Below are 21,126 nucleotides of genomic sequence, written 5' to 3' on the forward strand. Positions count from 1 at the left end.
CCAAACATTTGCCCACTCACCCAGCCTATCCAAGTCACCCTGCAGTCTCCTAGCATCCTCCTCACAGCTAACACTGCCCCCCAGCTTAGTGTCATCCGCAAACTTGGAGATATTGCCTTCAATTCCCTCATCCAGATCATTAATATATATTGTAAATAGCTGAGGTCCCAGTACTGAGCCTTGGGGTACCCCACTAGTCACTGCCTGCCATTGTGAAAAGGACCCGTTTACTCCTACTCTTTGCTTCCTGTTTGCCAGCCAGTTTTCTATCCACATCAATACTGAACCCCCAATGCCTAGACGAGCCCTCTAATCTATCCTGCCAAAGCACTGCTGTAATATCTTCCCTGATAAGCAATGCAACACCTCCATCTCTTGCCCCTCCAATTCTATCACACCTGAAGCAACGAAATCCTGGAATATTTAGTTTCTAATCACAGCCCTCCTGCAACCATGTTTCACTGATCGCCACAACATCATACTTCCAGGTGTCAATCCAGGCTCTAAGTTCATCCACCTTTCTTACAATGCTCCTAGCATTAAAATATACACATTTAAGAAACCCACCCTCTCTTATTCTCTGTTTATTGTCTTTTTCTTCTCTCTCCCCTACATTTTGGATCAGAGTGCTACCATTCTCTGCCTCTTGCCTCACACACTGACTGCTAGCTTTCCCAATTTAAGTCCCTCCCCCCAACCATACTAGTTTAAAGTCTCCCCAGTAGCCTTTGCAAATCTCCCCGCCAGGATATTGGTCCCCCTCGAGTACAAGTGCAACCCGTCCTTTCTGTACAGGTCGCACCTTCCCCAAAAAGAGGTCCCAATGATCCAGAAACTTGAATCCATACCCACTGCACCAGTCTCTCATCCACTCAATTATCCTCCACCTCGCTCCATTCCTACTCTCACTGTCGCGTGGCACAGGCAGTAATCCTGAGATTGTTACCTTTGCAGTCCTTCTCCTTAACTCTCTACCTAACACCCTAAATTCTTCTTTCAGGACCACTTCTCTTTTTTTATCTATGTCATTGGTACCGATATGTACCACAACCTCAGGCTCCTCTCCCTCCTATTTCAGGATTTCTTGGACACGTTCATACACATCCCTGACCCTGGCACCAGGGAGGCAAACTACCATCCGGGTCTCCTGTGTGCGTCCACAGAATCGCCTATCCGACCCCCCTGACTATAGAGTCCTCTATTACAATTGCCCTCCTCTTCTTTTCCTTACCCTTCTGAGCAACAGGACTGGTCTTTGTGCCGGTGGCCCGGCCGCTGTCGCTGCCCCCAGGCTGTCTCCCCCACCCTTACTCAAACATGTGTACTTATTTTCAAGGTGTACAGCCACCGTGGTACTCACCAGTCCCCGCCTCTGCCCATTGCCCTTCCTAACTGTGACCCAGTTTTCTGTCTCCCGTGGTCTTGGAGTGACCACCTGCCTGTAACTCCTTTCCATGACCTCCTCGCTCTCCCTGAGCAGACAGAGGTCATCGAGTTGCTGCTCCAGGTTCCTAACACGGTCCCTTCGGAGCCCATCTCGACGCACCTGACGCAGATGTGGACATCTGGAGGGCACTCCGACTCCATAACCTCCCATATCTGACATCCAGAACAGTAAACTGCCCTGGCCCTCATTCTCCCCCCTTTCCGAATACAATAAAGCCTTACCAGGGATACAAGCCAATCAGCTGCTTCCTCTGGTCCTCTTCCACCAATCAGAGGCTTGCACTAGACTCCTTCTCTGGAAGTGAGATGGAACGTTGCAGATTTGGGTAACTCACAGCTCCAGGTAACTCCTCCTCGCACCAACGGCTCCCCAGGCCTCTGTAGAAGCAAGCCCCGCGCTGTTTTTATACTCACAGCTCCAGGTAACTCCTCTTCGAACCAACGGCTCCCCGGGCCTCTGTAGAGCAAGCCCCGCATTGGATTTTATACTCACAGCTCCAGGTAACTCCTCCTCGCACCAACGGCTCCCTGGGCCTCTCTTTTGTCTGGATTAAGCAAAAATGATAAAAATGGAATCAATGTTCTTACTGCAGGTTTATTTCCCCCTTGCCTTGTCCTAAGGACAGGACTTACACAGCAAATGTAAATCTCTGGGTAATGTTGTAGAGCAGAGGGGTCTAGGAATACAGGTGCATGGTTCCTTGAAGGTCGAGTCGCAGGTATATAATAAGGTGGTCAAAATGGCTTTTGGCACTTTGTCCTTCATCAGTCAGAGTATTGAGCATAGAAGTTGGGAGGTCATGTTGCAGGTGTATAAGACGTTGGTGAGACTGCATTTAGAATATTGTGTTTGGTTCTGGGCACCATGTTATAAGAAAGATATAGTCAAGGTTGAAAGGGTTCAGAAAAGATTTATGAGGATGTTGCCAGGACTAGAGGGTGTGAGCTATAGGGAGAGGTTGTGTAGGCTGGGTCTCTATTCCATGGAGCGCAGGAGGATGAGAGGGGATTTTATAGAGGTGTACAAAATCATGAGAGGAATAGATTGGGAAGATGCACAGAGTCTCTTGTCCAGAGTAGGGGGATCGAGGACTAGAGGACATAGGTTCAAGGTGAAGGAGAAAAGATTTAATAGGGATCCGAGGGGTAACTTCTTCGCACAAATGGTGGTGAGTGTATGGAACAAGTGGGACAAGGCTAGCTGGGACTGTTGGCCGGTGAGGGCGAGTTAGGCTGAAGGGCCTGTTTCCACACTGTATCACTCTATGACTATGACTCTGACTAGTCCATTGGCCTAGACTGTTGAGTCTGACTGTTGGTGAGCATCTCACCTCAATAATCAAGAAATTTAAAGGCAGTTCAATAACACATCTAGAATTAATTGTTAGAATCAAGAGTTGTGATCAAGAAACAGCAAGGTTATCAAATTAAAATAATATATCGATTGCAAAGGTCTACCAGGCAATCTGGTAATTCCTGGGCAATTCCTGGGCATTTCCGAACTCACACAAGTGTGGCAGTGTGTTTAATGCCTTTTGAAATAACCTATCTTGCAGTTTATCAACAATTGGGGATGCCGACTAAATGCTGGTCGAGCCAATGATTCTCGCATCCCATCACCAATACAAAACATCAACCTAAATAGCTCATGAGATTACTTGATTAATCAATACCTTCAGAACTTCTAACAGCATGTAGCATAGTGGATGCTCTGAAAATCAATGCATTCTGAAGCTTTGACTTCAGAGAGTGCAGGCACATCCCCCTGAGCTCTGCTGGGAAACCAAAGGGTTCTCCAAACATGCATCCTTCCTTTGTTGTACATTTGCTAACTCTTTCGTCATCCCCTTCCAAGAATTAGATCATTGGAAAGCCTTTGAGGAGAAACTGAGAGGTCATAAATCCTTTGAGAGTTCTTGGTACAAAGAACAAAGGTTGGTATGTGGAGGAGTGGAGTGTTTCCATACCATCATGCCCATTGTCTTTTGTGAGTGAGACCACAAAAGACAACAGTCACCTAAGTTTCCATAGCCTGGCAGTGGGATATAGCTGTTATTCTCCTGACCCATTCCTGTTTTGGTGGGTGGCAACGTAGCTGAAGTTCAATTTTACTACGGCATGCAGAAATGCTTCCAATGTGGAAGGATCATGGTAGAAAACATTGTGTTCCTTTTCTTATTTTTGTGTTGATCCACAGAATGCATGGACCATTCCATCAACTGGCCAAATATTATTGGTTTATGTGGTGGATGTAGTAGCAGGGTAATCTGTTGAAAAGGCTGCCTGGGATCCCTGCTGTTGATCAATCCTTAGGCTGACTATCATTCTTGGGGTAATATAAGGCCTGAGTGTGGGTTTCAACAAATAATATTGATTGATAGCTTTTGTAAAGATGATCTAATTGGGGGATGGAATTCAATATCAGGAATGTTTTGCCTACTCTATCCAAATACTAGGATTGGATGTTTGGTGATAAGAGTTACTTAAAGGTAACAACACAAGTGCCCCATCTAGAACTAAGAGTGAGTGGGCATTTAATTAGAGCTATTTACCACTGTATCATCAGAGAGGACACAGGAAAATGGAAGATAGACACAAAAAGCTGGAGTAACTCAGCAGGTCAGGCAGCGTCTCTGGAGAGAAGGAATGGGTGATGTTTTGGGTCAAGACCCTTCTTCAGGTCTCGACCCGAAACGTCACCCATTCCTTCTCTCCAGAGATGCTGCCTCACCTGCTGAGTTACTCCAGCTTTTTGTGTCTATCTTCAGTTTAAACCAGCATCTGCAGTTCCTTCTTGCATACAGGAAAATACCTGGAGTATTGTGTGCAGTTTTGGTCCCCTAATTGGAGGAAGGACATTCTTGCTATTGAGGGAGTGCAGCTTAGGTTTACAAGGTTAATTCCCGGGATGGGGGGGCTGTCATATGCTGAGAGAATGGAACAGCTGGGCTTGTATAATCTGGAATTTAGACGGATGAGAGGATACCTTATTGAAACACATTAAGGGTTTGGACACTCTAGAGGCAGGAAACATGTTCCCGATGTTGGGGGAGTTCAGAAGCAGGGGCTACATTTTAAGAATAAGGGGTAAGCCATTTATAATGGAGAAGAGGACTTCCGGTGGCGCCATGGAGCACTAAGGCGCGGCATTGAGCTCCTCTCCCGCAAAAATTGCAAAAAAGCCGTTTTAAAGTCAGTACTGATTTTTTTAAAAACTCACCGGAGTTGCTTGGTGTCGTGCAAAGGTGACATCATCAGAAGGTTTCGTGAAAATTGGGGAGATTAACGGTAAAAATTGGGAGTTTTAAATGAGCAAGGAAAAAGGCTCAAGGGCATCTAAGAAAAACGCTATTAGTCTTCAAGCTTGAGAAAGTATTGGATACTCTGCAAACGACAGAAGAAGGCTCAGAAGAAGAAGAATCTTACAGTCAAGGGTCTCTGCTTGAAATGGCGACAAAAGAAGACAGGAAGGAGAAGGAGGTAAAACAAATGCTTTTAGAAATGACGGCTACAATTAATATTACACTGGAGAAAAAATGTTGAGTGTGATGCACCTTCTCTCAATATGTGCAAGAAGTCGTCTTTTTATTTTGTCAAATATGAATGGAGAGTACATTGAGCGTGATGAGTATGGAGACTAATATGGAGAGAAATTTCTCTGAAAAACTTTCATAATACTTGCAGTCCTTCTCTAAAAGATGCTGAAGAAGCTGAGTTATCCAAGGAATTTGATTCAAAAAAATGACCAAGTCAGAGTGTGTTAGAATCGAAAATGATTATAACAAGAAATTTAAAGATGTGAAGGATGATATCAGCGAAAACTCAGGGATGAAATAGCGGGGCCGAAACGTTGTCTATTTCCTTCGTTCCATAGATGCTGCTGCACCCGCTGATTTCTGCAGCTCCCTGGAAGAGATGGAGAATGAGATAAAAGAGGTGGTAAGGCACGAAAATAAGGATTTTTGAAAAAATCACAGTTCCTCCAAAACTGAAGAGGAAGGGAGAGAGAGAGAGATGACTGACAAATGCAGTCCTGGTCAGTTTGTGGACTTAGAAGCGAGATCTCGAAGACAAAATCTGAGGATTCTCGGCGTGGAAGAAGGACGAGAGAGACATGAATCTCAAACATGTACTTTCGTTACTGATTTACTCAAAGATGTCTTTGAACTGTCGGAAGAACCAAGAATAGATGTCGCTCACCGAGTTGGGCGTGTTGCAAGAGGAACAAATTATTCAAGACAGATAATTGTGAAATTCCGTGATATCTCTTCAGTGGAATTTACATTGGGAAAGATTACCCATGGGAAGAAGCTGACATACCGTGGGGATAATATTCAAGTTTTCCGTGATTAACCACCTGAAATAGTCCGGAGAATGAAATTGTTCACACCGGCAAGACACACTCTGAAGGATGGCCCCAGAGTTAGATATGGGATCATTTTTCTTGGAAGTATGAAGGTGTCTTATAACGGCACTGAACGCTCATTTACAGAACCCAGGAAAGCATTAAAGTATGCAGAGGATATCGTAAAGAAAACATCGGGGGAAGCTGTCGACAAGGAAGAAGATTGAACTTTTTAATTCTTATGATAGTGTTTTGAACTGGTTAAAATGGTGGAGCTTTCCTGGCAATTATAAAGCTTATCTCTCTGGAATGTGTTATTCTGAGAGCGCTGGCCATATTTCACCTTGAACGAAAAGCTCAAAGTTTAACCCCTTGGTACCTGCTTGTATGGTAGTTAACCCCTTGGTACCTGCTTGTATGGTGTTGGTACCTGCTTGTATGGTAGTTAAAGAATGGGATATTATGTAAGAATCCTGGATGGATATATATGGTAAAGTTTAGATTAGATTAAGATTAGATAAATTGGAAAGACATATATACTTATATAATCGTGTATATGTGTGTTAAAGAGTTTATATTTGGACAAAATTTTTACTTCTTATGTCTTTTTCCTGATTTCTTTCGGCTTTCTGTCTGGTGCTGGTTTGATAAGTTGGGCGTGTTATAAGTATTCAAAACAGATAAAGATGAAACGGTCTATCTCTTTTTTATGAGGCTTACCAATGGGGAGGAGCTCAATGATAATATAACAACATAACCACGGAGGTCTATAAATTGTTTTTGCCATCATCGATGGCTTTTTCGTGGAAGTTTAAGGTATTGCACTTCACGCTCATTTAAGGAAAGACAGAATATCGTAAAGACTTCAGAAGCTGTCGACAAGGAAGAACAGAAGTTTAGGGGTAATAGTGTTTTGAACTGGGGGAGCTGGCTTTAAAGCTTATCTCTCATGTGTTAGAGAGGTGGCCGGTCACCTTGAACGAAAAGCTCAAAGTTTAACCCCTTGGTAATGGTAGTTCCCAGTGTTAAAGAATGGGATATTATGTAAGAATCCTGGATGGATATATATGGAGGCAGGTTCATTGGTATCATTTAAAAATAAATTGGATAGGCATATGGATGTGTATAAGGGAATGGTTTTATAGGGTTATCTTTTACTGATTTCTTTCGGTGCACTGGGCTGGTTTGGGATTCTATAAGTAAAACAAAAAAACGGTTTGTTTTTTATGAGACTTGTAGGGGGCCGAGCTCAATGGCCTTTTTTCACGTGCTGTAATTTTTTATATGGTTATATGGTTTTATGGTATCTTTTCTTAGATACCTTAATAACACTTTTTATTTTAGCACAATCAAGATTTTTATTTGTTTATTTTTTTTGTAATTAATTGTATATCACATTTTGTCTTTCTTTTTTTAAGGCACTTTACAAGAAGGAGATGCAATATAAATCTAATAACTTGGGATGACCACCCAACTCCCAGAATTCTGAGGTATTTGGTTGCACCATATGATTCAGGAATATTATCTTGATTTACAATGCAAGACGATAGACAAATAAAGAATGGAGGAATTACATTCTGTAGTTGGAGTATAAGGGGTGCCAACGAACCAATTAAGAGGGGTAAAATTTTTGCCCAATTAAATCTTTGAAAAGCGACATCATGTTTTTGCAGGAAATGGACATGAAACAACAAACACAAATGAGATTAAAGGAGAAGTGAATAGGCCATACATACTACTCCTCATTTACTTCTAAATCTAGAGGTACGGCTATTCTTATTCAAAAAGGTATACCATTTAAATTAAAGAATACTATATCAGATAAAGAGGGAAGATATATTATAGTTTCGGGAGAAATTTATGCAACCCCACTAACTATGATAAATATTTACGCTCCGAATTTTGACAACCCCCAATTTTTTTGATAAAATTATAGATATAATATCAGAGTTTAATTACCAAAATATGATAATAGGGGGCGGACTTCAACTGTGTTTTAGATTCATATCTAGATAAATCAGCAAAACAAAGGAGGAGTAATTTAAAATCTAAGACTAGTGAACTTCTAAATACATATATAAAAAATACTAATATAATAGATGTATGGAGATCTGCTAATCCAGTTGGAAGGGAATACTCGTTTTACTCTTCGGTACATAAAACTTATTCAAGAATTGATTATTTTTTAGTGGATATGAAATTAATGCCATATACAATCAATCCAACATACCACATTAGTAGTATCTCAGATCATTCTCTGTTGACATTTTCAGTAAAAAATATTTGAGGAAATGCCGGGTAAAAAAATCTTTTTGGAGGTTTAATACACATATTTTAAATGATTTACAAGGCTATCAATATTTAAAACAACAAATGAAACGTTTTTTTTGATACAAATGATACACCAGGTCCCTCGCCTTCTTTATTATGGAAACGTTTAAGGCATTTATTAGAGGAATTATAAGTTCATATCAAAGTTTTCAAAATAAAAAGAATAAGACAGATCAAATGTTGTTAGAACAAGAAATCAGACAGTTAGAGTTAGATAATGCTAAAGTTTCCACGACAGATAAACACAATAAGATAATATTACTGAAATTTAAACTTAATCGAATTTTATCGGCAAGAGTAATAAGACTATTCCAAATTACAAAACAGGAACATTTTGAGTTTGGTGACAAACCACATAAGCTTTTAGCTCACCAATTGGAAAAACAAGAAAAGGAAAATAGAAACATAGACATAGAAACATAGAAATTAGGTGCAGGAGTAGGCCATTCGGCCCTTCGAGCCTGCACCGCCATTCAATATGATCATGGCTGATCATCCAACTCAGTATCCCGTACCTGCCTTCTCTCCATACCCTCTGATCCCCTTAGCCACAAGGGCCACATCTAACTCCCTCTTAAATATAGCCAATGAACTGGCCTCAACTACCCTCTGTGGAAGAGAGTTCCAGAGATTCACCACTCTCTGTGTGAAAAAAGTTTTTCTCTTCTCGGTTTTAAAGGATTTCCCCCTTATCCTTAAGCTGTGACCGCTTGTCCTGGACTTCCCCAACATCGGGAACAATCTTCCTGCATCTACCCTGTCTAACCCCTTAAGAATTTTGTAAGTTTCTATAAGATCCCCTCTCAATCTCCTAAATTCTAGAGAGTATAAACCAAGTCTATCCAGTCTTTCTTCATAAGACAGTCCTGACATCCCAGGAATCAGTCTAGTGAACCTTCTCTGCACTACCTCTATGGCAATAATGCCCTTCCTCAGATTTGGAGACCAAAACTGTACGCAATACTCCAGGTGTGGTCTCACACAACTGCAGTAGAACCTCCCTGCTCCTATACTCAAATCCTCTTGCTATGAAAGCTAACATACCATTCGCTTTCTTCACTGCCTGCTGCACCTGCATGCCTACTTTCAATGACTGGCTTACCATGACACTCAGGTCTCGCTGCATCTCCCCTTTTCTTAGTCGGCCACCATTTAGATAATAGTCTGCTTTCCTGTTTTTGCCACCAAAATGGATAACCTCACATTTATCCACATTATACTGCATCTGCCAAACATTTGCCCACTCACCCAGCCTTCCAAGTCACCTTGCAGTCTCCTAGCATCCTCCTCACAGCTAACACTGCCCCCCAGCTTCGTGTCATCCGCAAACTTGGAGAGATTGCCTTCAATTCCCTCATCCAGATCATTAATATATATTGTAAATAGCTGGGGTCCCAGCACTGAGCCTCGCGGTAGCCCACTAGTTACTGCCCACCATTGTTAAAAAGACCCGTTTACACCTACTCTTTGCTTCCTGTTTGCCAGCCAGTTCTCTATCCACATCAATACTGTGTGCTTTAAGTTTGTATACTAATCTCTTATGTGGGACCTTGTCGAAAGCCTTCTGGAAGTCCAGATACACCACATCCACTGGTTCTCCCCTATCCACGCTACTAGTTACATCCTCGAAAAATTCTATAAGATTCGTCAGACATGATTTACCTTTCGTAAATCCATGCTGAATTTGTCCAATGATTTCACCACTTTCCAAATGTGCTGCTATCCCATCTATAACTGACTCTAGCAGTTTTCCCACTACCGATGTTAGACTAACTGGTCTGTAATTCCCCGTTTTCTCTCTCCCTCACTTCTTAAAAAGTGGGGTTACGTTTGCTATCCGCCAATCCTCAGGAACTACATCAGAATCAAAAGCGTTTTGAAAGATTATTACTAATGCATCCACTATTTCTGGAGCTACTTCCTTAAGTACTCTGGGATACAGCCTGTCTGGCCCTGGGGATTTATCGGCCTTTAATCCATTCAATTTACCCAACACCACTTCCCGACTAACCTGGATTTCACTCAATTCCTCCAACTCCTTTGACCCGCGGTCCCCTGCTATTTCCGGCAGATTATTTATGTCTTCCTTAGTGAAGACGGAACCAAAGTAGTTATTCAATTGGTCCGCCATATCCTTGTTCCCCATGATCAACTCACCTGTTTCTGACTGCAAAGGACCTACATTTGTTTTAACTAATCTCTTTCTTTTTCACATACTATAACTAAAATTAAATCAGAGAAAGGCAAATTACTAATACTACCTAAAGATATTAATAATAGATTTGCTCAATTTTACCAAAATTTATACACATCTAAAATTAAAATAGAAGATAATAAAATTAAAAACATTTTAGATAACTGTAATCTTCCAAAACTGGACCTTTTGGAACAAGGGGAACTTGGAGCTCAAATTACAATCAAAGAAATAGGTGAAACAAGGAAATCATTGAAAAATGGTAAGACACCGGGACCAGATGGTTTTAGTAATGAATTTTATTAAAAATTCCATGAGATAATGACCCCTTTTATATGTAATTTATACTCCCACACTTTTAAAGAAAACAAACTACCTGAAACACTAACAGAATCGACTATTACGCTTTTTTTAAAAAAAGATAAAGATTTAGAAGATCAGGGCTCATACAGAGCTATATCACTTTTAAATACAGACCAGAAAATCTTAGCAAAGACTTTAGCAAGAAGATGAAGCAAATATATTAGTAAATTGATAAACCCTGATACTCATTGAATAATTTGAGATGCCTGTTTAATATAATGTACTTGCATAAAGTAGAGGAAGAAGATCTATCAATTATTTCTTTGGACGCAGAGAAAGCATTTGATCAGGTAGAGTGGCAACACTTATATAAAGTACTGCAAAAATCTAAGATGGGAGAGAATTTTATAACATGGGTAAAATTATTGTATGATAAACCAATGGCAAGAATTTTAACTAACATGTTATCTCAAAAATTTCAACTATCAAGGGGTAATAGGCAGAGATGTGCGTTATCACCTCTGCTATTTGCCCTTATGATAGAACCTCTGGCTGAAAATATAAGAATTCATCCGAATATTCAGAGCTATAATACTAGGGACTCAAAGAATAAAATCTCATTATATGCAGACGATATACTTTTATATATTACAAAGTCACAAACGAGCATTCCAAATTTATTAAATTTAATAGAGGAATTTGGGTCTTTTTCTGGATATAGAATAAACTGGAATAAAAGTGAAATCATGACATTAAAACCTCAAGAACCTACACACTTATTGAAGTTCCCCTTTAAAATCGTAACAGAAAAAATTAAATACTTGGGTATTCAGATTACTAGAAAATATAAAGCATTATTCAACGCTAATTTTATACCTTTATTAAATAAACTTAATACGCTGATTAAATTTTGGAAAACACTTCCTTTATCATTATTAGGTAGAATAAATGCAATAAAAATGATCTTCCTACCACAATTACTATACCTATTTCAGTCTATACCGGTATATATACCAAAATATATATTTTTTAAATTAGACTCTAATATTACTAATTTTATTTGGGACTATAGATCACATAGAATTCCCCCCCAGTGGAAAATGTGTGGCTTTCATGGAGTGATTGACAGGAGAGAGATTCTCAACATTTAAAAAAAAACTAATTCCACTTTTATTTTTCATTGATAGGAAGAATTCTCTGCACCTGCTCAGCAGAGGGGGACTGAGTAAGATGGCCAAAAATCACAGCCGTAAGTGGTAGCGTTTTATCTAAAATAAATATACTGTGCAAACAGGAAGTAAGTGCATTTACAGTAGTGCCTTTCAACTTCAAACCAAAGCACCCAAGCCACCATTAGCAGTAAGTAGTGCATTTCAAATACATGCCACCATTTGCAGTACGTGGTGCCTTTCAAATTCAAGCCAATGCACCCAAGCCATCATTTGCAGTAAGTAGTGCCTTTCAACTTCAAACCACACCCAAGCCACCTAGCAGTAAGTAGTGCCATTCAACTTCAAGCCAAAGCTCCCAAGCCACCATTTGCAGTAAGTAGTGACTTTCAACATCAAGCCACAATTTGCAGTAAGCAGTGCCTTTCAACTTCAAGCCATATAACCATATAACATATAACCATATAACAATTACAGCACGGAAACAGGCCATCTCGACCCTTCTAGTCCGTGCCGAACACATAAGTTCCCCTAGTCCCATATACCTGTGCTCAGACTATAACCCTCCATTCCCTTCCCATCCATATAACTATCCAATTTATTTTTAAATTATAAAAACAAACCTGCCTCCACCACCTTCACTGGAAGCTCATTCCACACAGCTACCACTCTCTGAGTAAAGAAGTTCCCCCTCATGTTACCCCTAAACTTCAGTCCCTTAATTCTCAAGTCATGTCCCCTTGTTTGAATCTTCCCTGCTCTCAGTGGGAAAAGCTTTTCCACGTCAAGTCCCCCCTTAACCTTCTGCGCTCCAAAGAATAAAGCCCTAACTTGTTCAACCTTTCTCTGTAACTTAGTTGCTGAAAACCAGGCAACATTCTAGTAAATCTCCTCTGTACTCTCTCTATTTTGTTGACATCCTTCCTATAATTAGGCGACCAAAATTGTACACCATGCTCCAGAATTGGCCTCACCAATGCCTTGTACAATTTTAACATTACATCCCAACTTCTATACTAAATGCTCTGATTTATAAAGGCCAGCACACCAAAAGCTTTCTTTACCACCCTATCTACATGAGATTCCACTTTCAGGGAACTGTGCACAGTTATTCCCAGATCCCTCTGTTCACCTACATTCTTCAATTCCCTACCATTTACCATGTACGTCCTATTTTGATTTGTCCTGCCAAGATGTAGCACCTCACACTTATCAGCATTAAACTCCATCTGCCATCTTTCAGCCTACTCTTCCAACTGGCATAAATCTCTCTGTAGACTTTGAAACTCTACTTCATTACCCGCAAGCCCACCTATCTTAGTATCATCTGCATACTTACTAATCCAATTTACCACACCATCATCCAGATCATTGATGTACATGACAAACAACAGTGGACCCAACACAGATCCCTGTGGCACCCCACTCGTCACTGGCCTCCAACCTGACAAACAACCATCCACCATTACTTTCTGGCATCTCCCATTCAGCCACTGTTGAATCCATCTTGCTACTCCACCATTAATACCCATCCATTGAACCTTCTTAACCAACCTTCCATGAGGAACCTTGTCAAAGGCCTTACTGAAGTCCATATACACAACATCCACTGCTTTACCCTCATCAATTTCCCGAGTAACATCTTCAAAAAATTCAAGAAGATTAGTTAAACATGACCTTCCAGGCACAAATCCATGTTGACTGTTCCTAATCAGACCCTGTTTATCCAGATGCTTATATATATTATCTCTAAGTATTCTTTCCATTAATTTGCCCACCACTGACGTCAAACTAACAGGTCTATAATTGCTAGGTTTACTCTTAGACCCCTTTATAAATAATGGAACAACATGCGCAGTACGCCAATCCTCCGGCACTATTCCCGTTTCTAATGACATTTGAAATATTTCTGCCATAGCCCCTGCTATTTCTACACTAACTTCCCTCAATGTCATAGGGAATATCCTGTCCGGACCTGGAGACTTATCCACTTTTATATTTCTCAAAAGTGTCAGTACTTCCTCTTCTTTGATCCTCATAGTTTCCATAGCTACTCTACTTGTTTCCCTTACCTCACATAATTCAATATCCTTCTCCTTGGTAAATACCGAAGAAAAGAAACTGTTCAATATCTCCCCCATCTCTTTTGGCTCTGCAGATAGTTGTCCACTCTGACTCTCTAATGGACCAATTTTATCCCTCGTTATCCTTTTGCTATTAATATAGCGGTAGAAACCCTTCGGATTTACTTTTACATTACTTGCCAAAGCAACCTCATATCTTCTTTTAGCTTTTCTAATTTCTTTCTTAAGATTCTTTTTACATTCTTTATACTCCTCAAGCACCTCATTTACTCCATGCTGCCTATAATTATTGTAGATCTCCCTCTTTTTCCGAACCAAGTGTCCAATTTCCCTTGAAAACCATGGCTCTTTACAATTTTTACGATTTCCTTTCAACCGAACCGGGACATAAAGATTCTGTACTCTTAAAATTTCTCCTTTAAATGTACTCCATTTCTCTTCCACAACTTTCCCATAAAACAAACTGTCCCAATTTACTCCTTTTAAATCCTTTCGCATCTCCTCAAAGTTAGCCTTTCTCCAATCAAAAATCTCAACCCTAGGTCCAGTTTTGTCCCTCTCCATAATTATATTGAAACTAATGGTATTGTGATCACTGGACCCGAACTGTTCCCCAACGCATACCTCTGCCACCTGACCCATCTCATTTCCTAACAGGAGGTCCAGTACCGCCCCTTCTCTAGTAGGTACTTCTATGTATTGTTGCAAAAAACTATCCTGCACACATTTTACAAACTCCAACCCATCCAGCCCATTTACAGAATGTGTTTCCCAGTCTATGTGTGGAAAATTGAAATCTCCCACAATCACTACCTTGTGCTTACTACTAATATCTGAAATCTCCTTACATATTTGCTCTTCCAATTCTTGCTCCCCATTTGGCGGTCTATAATACACCCCTATATGTGTTGCTACCCCTTTCCCATTTCTCAGTTCCACCCAAATAGCCTCCCTAGATGAGCCCTCTAATCTATCCTGCCAAAGCACTGCTGTAATATCTTCCCTGCTAAGCAATGCAACACCTCCACCTCTTGACCCTCCAATTCTATCACACCTGAAGCAACGAAATCCTGGAATATTTCGTTTCCAATCACAGCCCTCCTGCAACCATGTTTCACTGATCGCCACAACATCATACTTCCAGGTGTCAATCCAGGCTCTAAGTTCATCCACTTTTCTTACAATGCTCCTAGCATTAAGATATACACATTTAAGAAACCCATCCTCTCTTATTCTCTGATTATTTTCTTTTTCTTCTCTCTCCCCTACATTTTGGGTCAGAGTGCTACCATTCTCTGCCCCCTGCTTCACACATTGACTGCTAGCTTTCCCAATTTGAGTCCCTCCCCCCAACCATACTAGTTTAAAGTCTCCCCAGTAGCCTTTGCAAATCTCCCCGCCAGGATATTGGTCCCCCTTGAGTTCAAGTGCAACCCGTCCTTTCTGTGCAGGTCGCACCTTCCCCAAAAGAGGTCCCAATGATCCAGAAACTTGAATCCATACCCACTGCACCAGTCCCTCATCCACGCATTTATCCTCCACCTCGCTCCATTCCTACTCTCACTGTCGCGTGGCACAGGCAGTAATCCTGAGATTGTTACCTTTCCAGTCCTTCTCCTTAACTCTCTACCTAACTCCCTAAATTCTTCTTTCAGGACCTCTTCTCTTTTTTTACCTATGTCGTTGGTACCTATATGCACCACAACCTCAGGCTCCTCTCCCTCCCATTTCAGGATTTCTTGGACACGTTCAGACACATCCCTGACCCTGGCACCAGGGAGGCAAACTACCATCCGGGACTCCTGTCTGCGTCCACAGAATCGCTTATCCGACCCCCTGACTATAGAGTCCCCTATTACAATTGCCCTCCCCTTCTTTTCCTTACCCTTCTGAGCAACCGGACCGGTCTTTGTGCCAGAGGCCCGGCCGCTGTCGCTGCCCCCAGGTAGGCTGTCTCCCCCACCCTTACTCAAGCATGAGTACTTATTTTCAAGGTGTACAGCCACCGGGGTACTCACCAGTCCCTGCCTCTGCCTGTTGCCCTTCCTAACTGCGACCCAGTTTTCTGTCTCCCGTGGTCTTGGAGTGACCACCTTCCTGTAACTCCTTTCTATGACCTCCTCGCTCTCCCTGAGCAGACAGAGGTCATCGAGTTGCTGTTCCAGGTTCCTGACACGGTCCCTTAGGAGCCCCATCTCGACGCACCTTGATCAGATGTGGATATCTGGAGGGCACTCCGACTCCATGACCTCTCACATCTGACATCCAGAACAGTAAACTGCCCTGGCCCTCATTCTCCCCCTTATCCTAATACAATAAATCCTTACAATTACAATACAAAACAAGCCAATCAGCTGCTTCCGCTGGTCCTCTTCCACCAATCAGAGGCTTCCACCAGAATCAGAATCCTTCTCTGGAAGTGAGATGGAACGTTGCAGATTTGGGCAACTCACAGCTCCAGGTAAGTCCTCCGCTCACAGCTCCAGGTAAGTCCTCCTCTCACCAACGGCTCCCCGGACCTCTGTAGAAGCAAGCCCCGCGCTGTTTTTATACTCACAGCTCCAGGTAAGTCCTCCTCGCACCAACGGCTCCCCGGGCCTCTGTAGAAGCAAACCCCACGCTGTTTTTATACTCACAGCTCCAGGTAACTCCTCCTCTCACCAATGGCTCCCCAGGCCTCTGTAGAAGCAAACCCCGCGCTGTTTTTATACTCACAGCTCCAGGTAAGTCCTCCTTACACCAACGGCTCCCCGGGCCTCTGTAGAAGCAAGCCCCGCGCTGTTTTTATACTCACAGCTCCAGGTAAGTCCTCCTCTCACCAACGGCTCCCCGGGCCTCTGTAAAAGCAAGCCCCACGCTGTTTTTATACTCACAGCTCCAGGTAAGTCCTCCTCTCACCAACGGCTCCCCGGGCCTCTGTAGAAGCAAGCCCCGCGCTGTTTTTATACTTAGGTAAGTCTTCCTCTCACCAACGGCTCCCCGGGCCTCTGTAGAAGCAAGCCCTGCGCTGTTTTTATACTCACAGCCAAAGCACCCACACCGCCCATTTGCAGTAAGTAGTGCCTTTCAACTTCAAGCCACGCCCAAGCCACCATTTGCAGTAAGTAGTGCCTTTCAAATTCTAGCCAAAGCAACCAAGCCACCATTTGCAGTAAGTAGTGCCTTTCAACTTCAAGTCAAAGCTCCCAAGCCACCATTTGCAGTAATAGTGCCTTTCAACTTCAAGTCAAAGCTCCACAGCCACCATTTGCAGTAAGTAGTGCCTTTCAACTTCAAGCCACAATTTGCAGTAAGTAGTGCCTTTCAACTTCAAGCCAATTTGTTGCACCCACACTGCCTATTTGCTGTAAGTAATGCCTTTCAACTTCAAGCCACACCTAATCCACCATTTGCAGTAAGTAGTGCCTTTCAAATTCTAGCCAAAGCAACCAAGCCACTATTTGCAGTAAGTAGTGCCTTTCAACTTCAAGTCAAAGCTCCGAAGCCACCATTTGCAGTAATAGTGCCTTTCAACTTCAAGTCAAAGCTCCCCAGCCACCATTTGCAGTAAGTAGCGCCTTTCACCTTCATGCCACCATTTGCAGTAAGTGGTGTCTTTCAACTTCATGCCACACCCAAGCCACACCCAAGCCACCATTTGCAGTAAGTGGTGCCTTTCAACTTCAAGCCAAAGCAACCAAGCCACCATTTGCAATAATAGTGCCTTTCAACTTCAAACCAAAGCTCCCAAGCCACCAGTTGCAGTAAGTAGTGTCTTTCAACCTCATGCCACCATTTGCAGTAAGTAGTGCCTTTCAATTTCAAGACATACCCAATCCAAGCCAACCAGGGGGGGGGGGGGGGGAAGGGGGGGGGGGAGGGGGGGGGAGGGAAGGAGGGGGGAGAGAGGGGGAGGGGGGGGAGAGGGGAGGAAGAGGAGAGGAGAGGGAGGGGAGGAAGAGGGGGAGGAGAGGAGGGGGGGGGGGGAGGAAAGGGGGGGAGGAAGAGGGGGAGGGGGCGCTTTCTGGAGCGCTAGTATGAACGATTTTAGAACCAATAGACTTTTTTTTTGCAAGCTTTAGAACCAATAGAGACACGTTTTGCAAGCTTTAGAACCAATAGACATTTTTTGCAAGCTTTTTTTTTTTTAGAACCAATAGACATTTTTTTTGCAAGCTTTAGAACCAATAGACATTTTTTTGCAAGGTTTAGAACCAATAGACATTTTTTTTGCAAGCTTTAGAACCAATAGACATTGTTTTGCAAGCTTTAGAACCAATAGACATTTTTTGCAAGCTTTAGAACCAATAGACATTGTTTTGCAAGCTTTAGAACCAATAGACATTGTTTTGCAAGCTTTAGATACCAATAGACATTTTTTTTGCAAGCTTTAGAACCAATAGACATTTTTTTTTTTGCAAGCTTTAGAACCAATAGACACTTTTTTTGCAAGCTTTAGAAACAATAGACATTTTTTTCAAGCTTTAGAACCAATAGAGAATTTTTTGCAAGCTTTAGAACCAATAGATATTTTTTTGCAAGCTTTAGAACCAATAGACATTTTTTTGCAAGCTTTAGAACCAATAGACATTTTTTTGCAAGCTTTAGAACCAATAGACATTTTTTTGCAAGCTTTAGAACCAATAGATATTTTTTTTGCAAGCTTTAGAACCAATAGACATGTTTTTGCAAGCTTTAGAACCAATAGATATTTTTTTTGCAAGCTTTAGAACCAATAGACATTTTTTGCAAGCTTTAGAACCAATAGACATGTTTTGCAAGCTTTAGAACCAATAGAGACACTTTTTGCAAGCTTTAGAACCAATAGACATTTTTTTGCAAGCTTTAGAACCAATAGACATTTTTTTGCAGCAAGCTTTAGAACCAATAGAGACACTTTTTGCAAGCTTTAGAACCAATAGACACATTCTGCAAGCATTTTAGAACCACTACGGTCACTTACATTTGAGTAGACATGTGTTCAGTGTTATTCACAGCTCAGAGAAACGTGACCCTCTGCCTTCCTCCATCTTGAAGAGACTGTGCGGCACACCATATAACCATATAACCATATAAATATATAACAATTACAGCACGGAAACAGGCCATCTCGGCCCTACAAGTCCGTGCCGAACAATTATTTTCCCTTAGTCCCACCTGCCTGCACTCATACCATAACCCTCCATTTCCTTCTCATCCATATGCCTATCCAACTTATTTTTAAATGATACCATCAAACCTACCTCCACCACTTCCACTGGAAGCTCATTCCACACCGCTACCACTCTCTGAGTAAAGAAGTTCCCGCTCATATTACCCCTAAACTTCTGTCCCTTAATTCTGAAGTCAGGTCCTCTTGTTTGAATCTTCCCTATTCTCAAAGGGAAGAGCTTGTCCACATGAACTCTGTCTATCCCTCTCATCATTTTAAAGAACTCTATCAAGTCCCCCCTTAACCTTCTGCGCTCCAGAGAATAAAGACCTAACTTATTCAACCTTTCTCTGTAATTTAGTTGTTGAAACCCAGGCAACATTCTAGTAAATGTCATTAGAATGTCATTAGACATTTCAAATGTCATTGTTTAAAAAGGGTTCTAAGAGTAAACCTAGCAATTATAGACATGTTAGTTTGACTTCATTGGTGGGAAATTAATGGAAAAGTTACTTAGAGATAATATATATACGCATCTGGATAAACAGGGTCTGATTAGGAACAGTCAACATGAATTTGTGCTTGGAAGGTCATGTTTGACTAATCTTCTTGAATTTTTTGAAGAGGTTACTAGGGAAATTGACGAGGGTAAAGCAGTGGATATTGTCTATATGGACTTTAGTAAGGCCTTTGACAAGGTTCCTCATGGAAGGTTGGTTAAGAAGATTCAACTGTTGGGTATAAATGCAGGAATAGCAAGATGGATTCAACAGTGGCTGAATGGGAGAAGCCAGAGGGCAATGGTGGATGGCTGTTTATCGGGTTGGAGGCAGGTGACTAGTGGGGTGCCTCAGGGATCTGTGGTGGGTCCTTTGTTGTTTGTCATGTACATCAATGATCTGGATGAAGGTGTGATAAATTGGATTAGTAAGTATGCAGATGATACCAAGATAGGGGGTGTTGTGGATAATGAAGAGGATTTCCAAAGTCTACAGAGTGATTTAGGCCATTTGGAAAAATGGGCTAAAAGATGGCAGATGAGTTTAATGCTGATAAATGTGAGGTGCTACACCTTGGCAGGACAAATCAAAATAGGACATACATGGTAAATGGTAGGGAATTGAAGAATACAGTTGAACAGAGGGATCTGGGTATAACCGTGCATAGCTCCTTGAAGGTGGAATCTCATATAGATAGGGTGGTAAAGAAAGCTTTTGGTATGCTAGCCTTTATAAATCGGAGCATTGAGTATCAGAGAGTGGTAGCGGTGTGGAATGAGCTTCCAGTGGAGGTGGTGGCGGCAGGTTCGTTGGTATCATTTAAAAAATAAATTGGATAGGCATATGGATGAGAAGGGAATGGCGGGTTATGGTATGAGTGCAGGCAGGTGGGACTAAGGGAAAAAAGTTGTTCGGCACGGACTTGTAGGGCCGAGATGGCCTGTTTCCATGCTGTAATTGTTATATGGTTATATGGTTATAGTATAGAAGCTGGGATGTAATGTTAAAATTGTACAAGGCATTGGTGAAACCAAATCTGGAGTATGGTGTACAATTTTGGTCGCCCAATTATAGGAAGGATGTCAACAAAATAGAGAGAGTACAGAGGAGATTTACTAGAATGTTGCCTGGATTTCAACAATTAAGTTACAGAGATAGGTTGAATAAGTTAGGTCTTTATTCTCTGGAGCGCAGAAGGTTAAGGGGGGACTTGATAGGGGTCTTTAAAATGATGAGAGGGATAGACAGAGTTGATGTGGACAAGCTTTTCCCTTTGAGAATAGGGAAGATTCAAACAAGAGGACATCAGTTCAGAATTAAGGGACGGAAGTTTAGGGGTAATATGAGGGGGAACTTCTTTACTCAGAGAGTGGTAGCGGTGTGGAATGAGCTCCCAGTGGAAGTGGTGGAGGCAGGTTCGTTGGTATCATTTAAAAATAAATTGGATAGGCATATGGATGAGAAGGGAATGGAGGGTTATGGTATGAGTGCAGGCAGGTGGGACTAAGGGGAAAAAAAAGTTGTTCGGCACGGACTTGTAGGGCCGAGATGGCCTGTTTCCGTGCTGTAATTGTTATATGGTTATATGGTTATATATGGTACAATAAGAATTTGGAAACAAAT

The sequence above is a fragment of the Leucoraja erinacea genome, chromosome 1 (assembly GCF_028641065.1).
Source record: "Leucoraja erinacea ecotype New England chromosome 1, Leri_hhj_1, whole genome shotgun sequence".
Taxonomy (NCBI): domain Eukaryota; kingdom Metazoa; phylum Chordata; class Chondrichthyes; order Rajiformes; family Rajidae; genus Leucoraja; species Leucoraja erinaceus.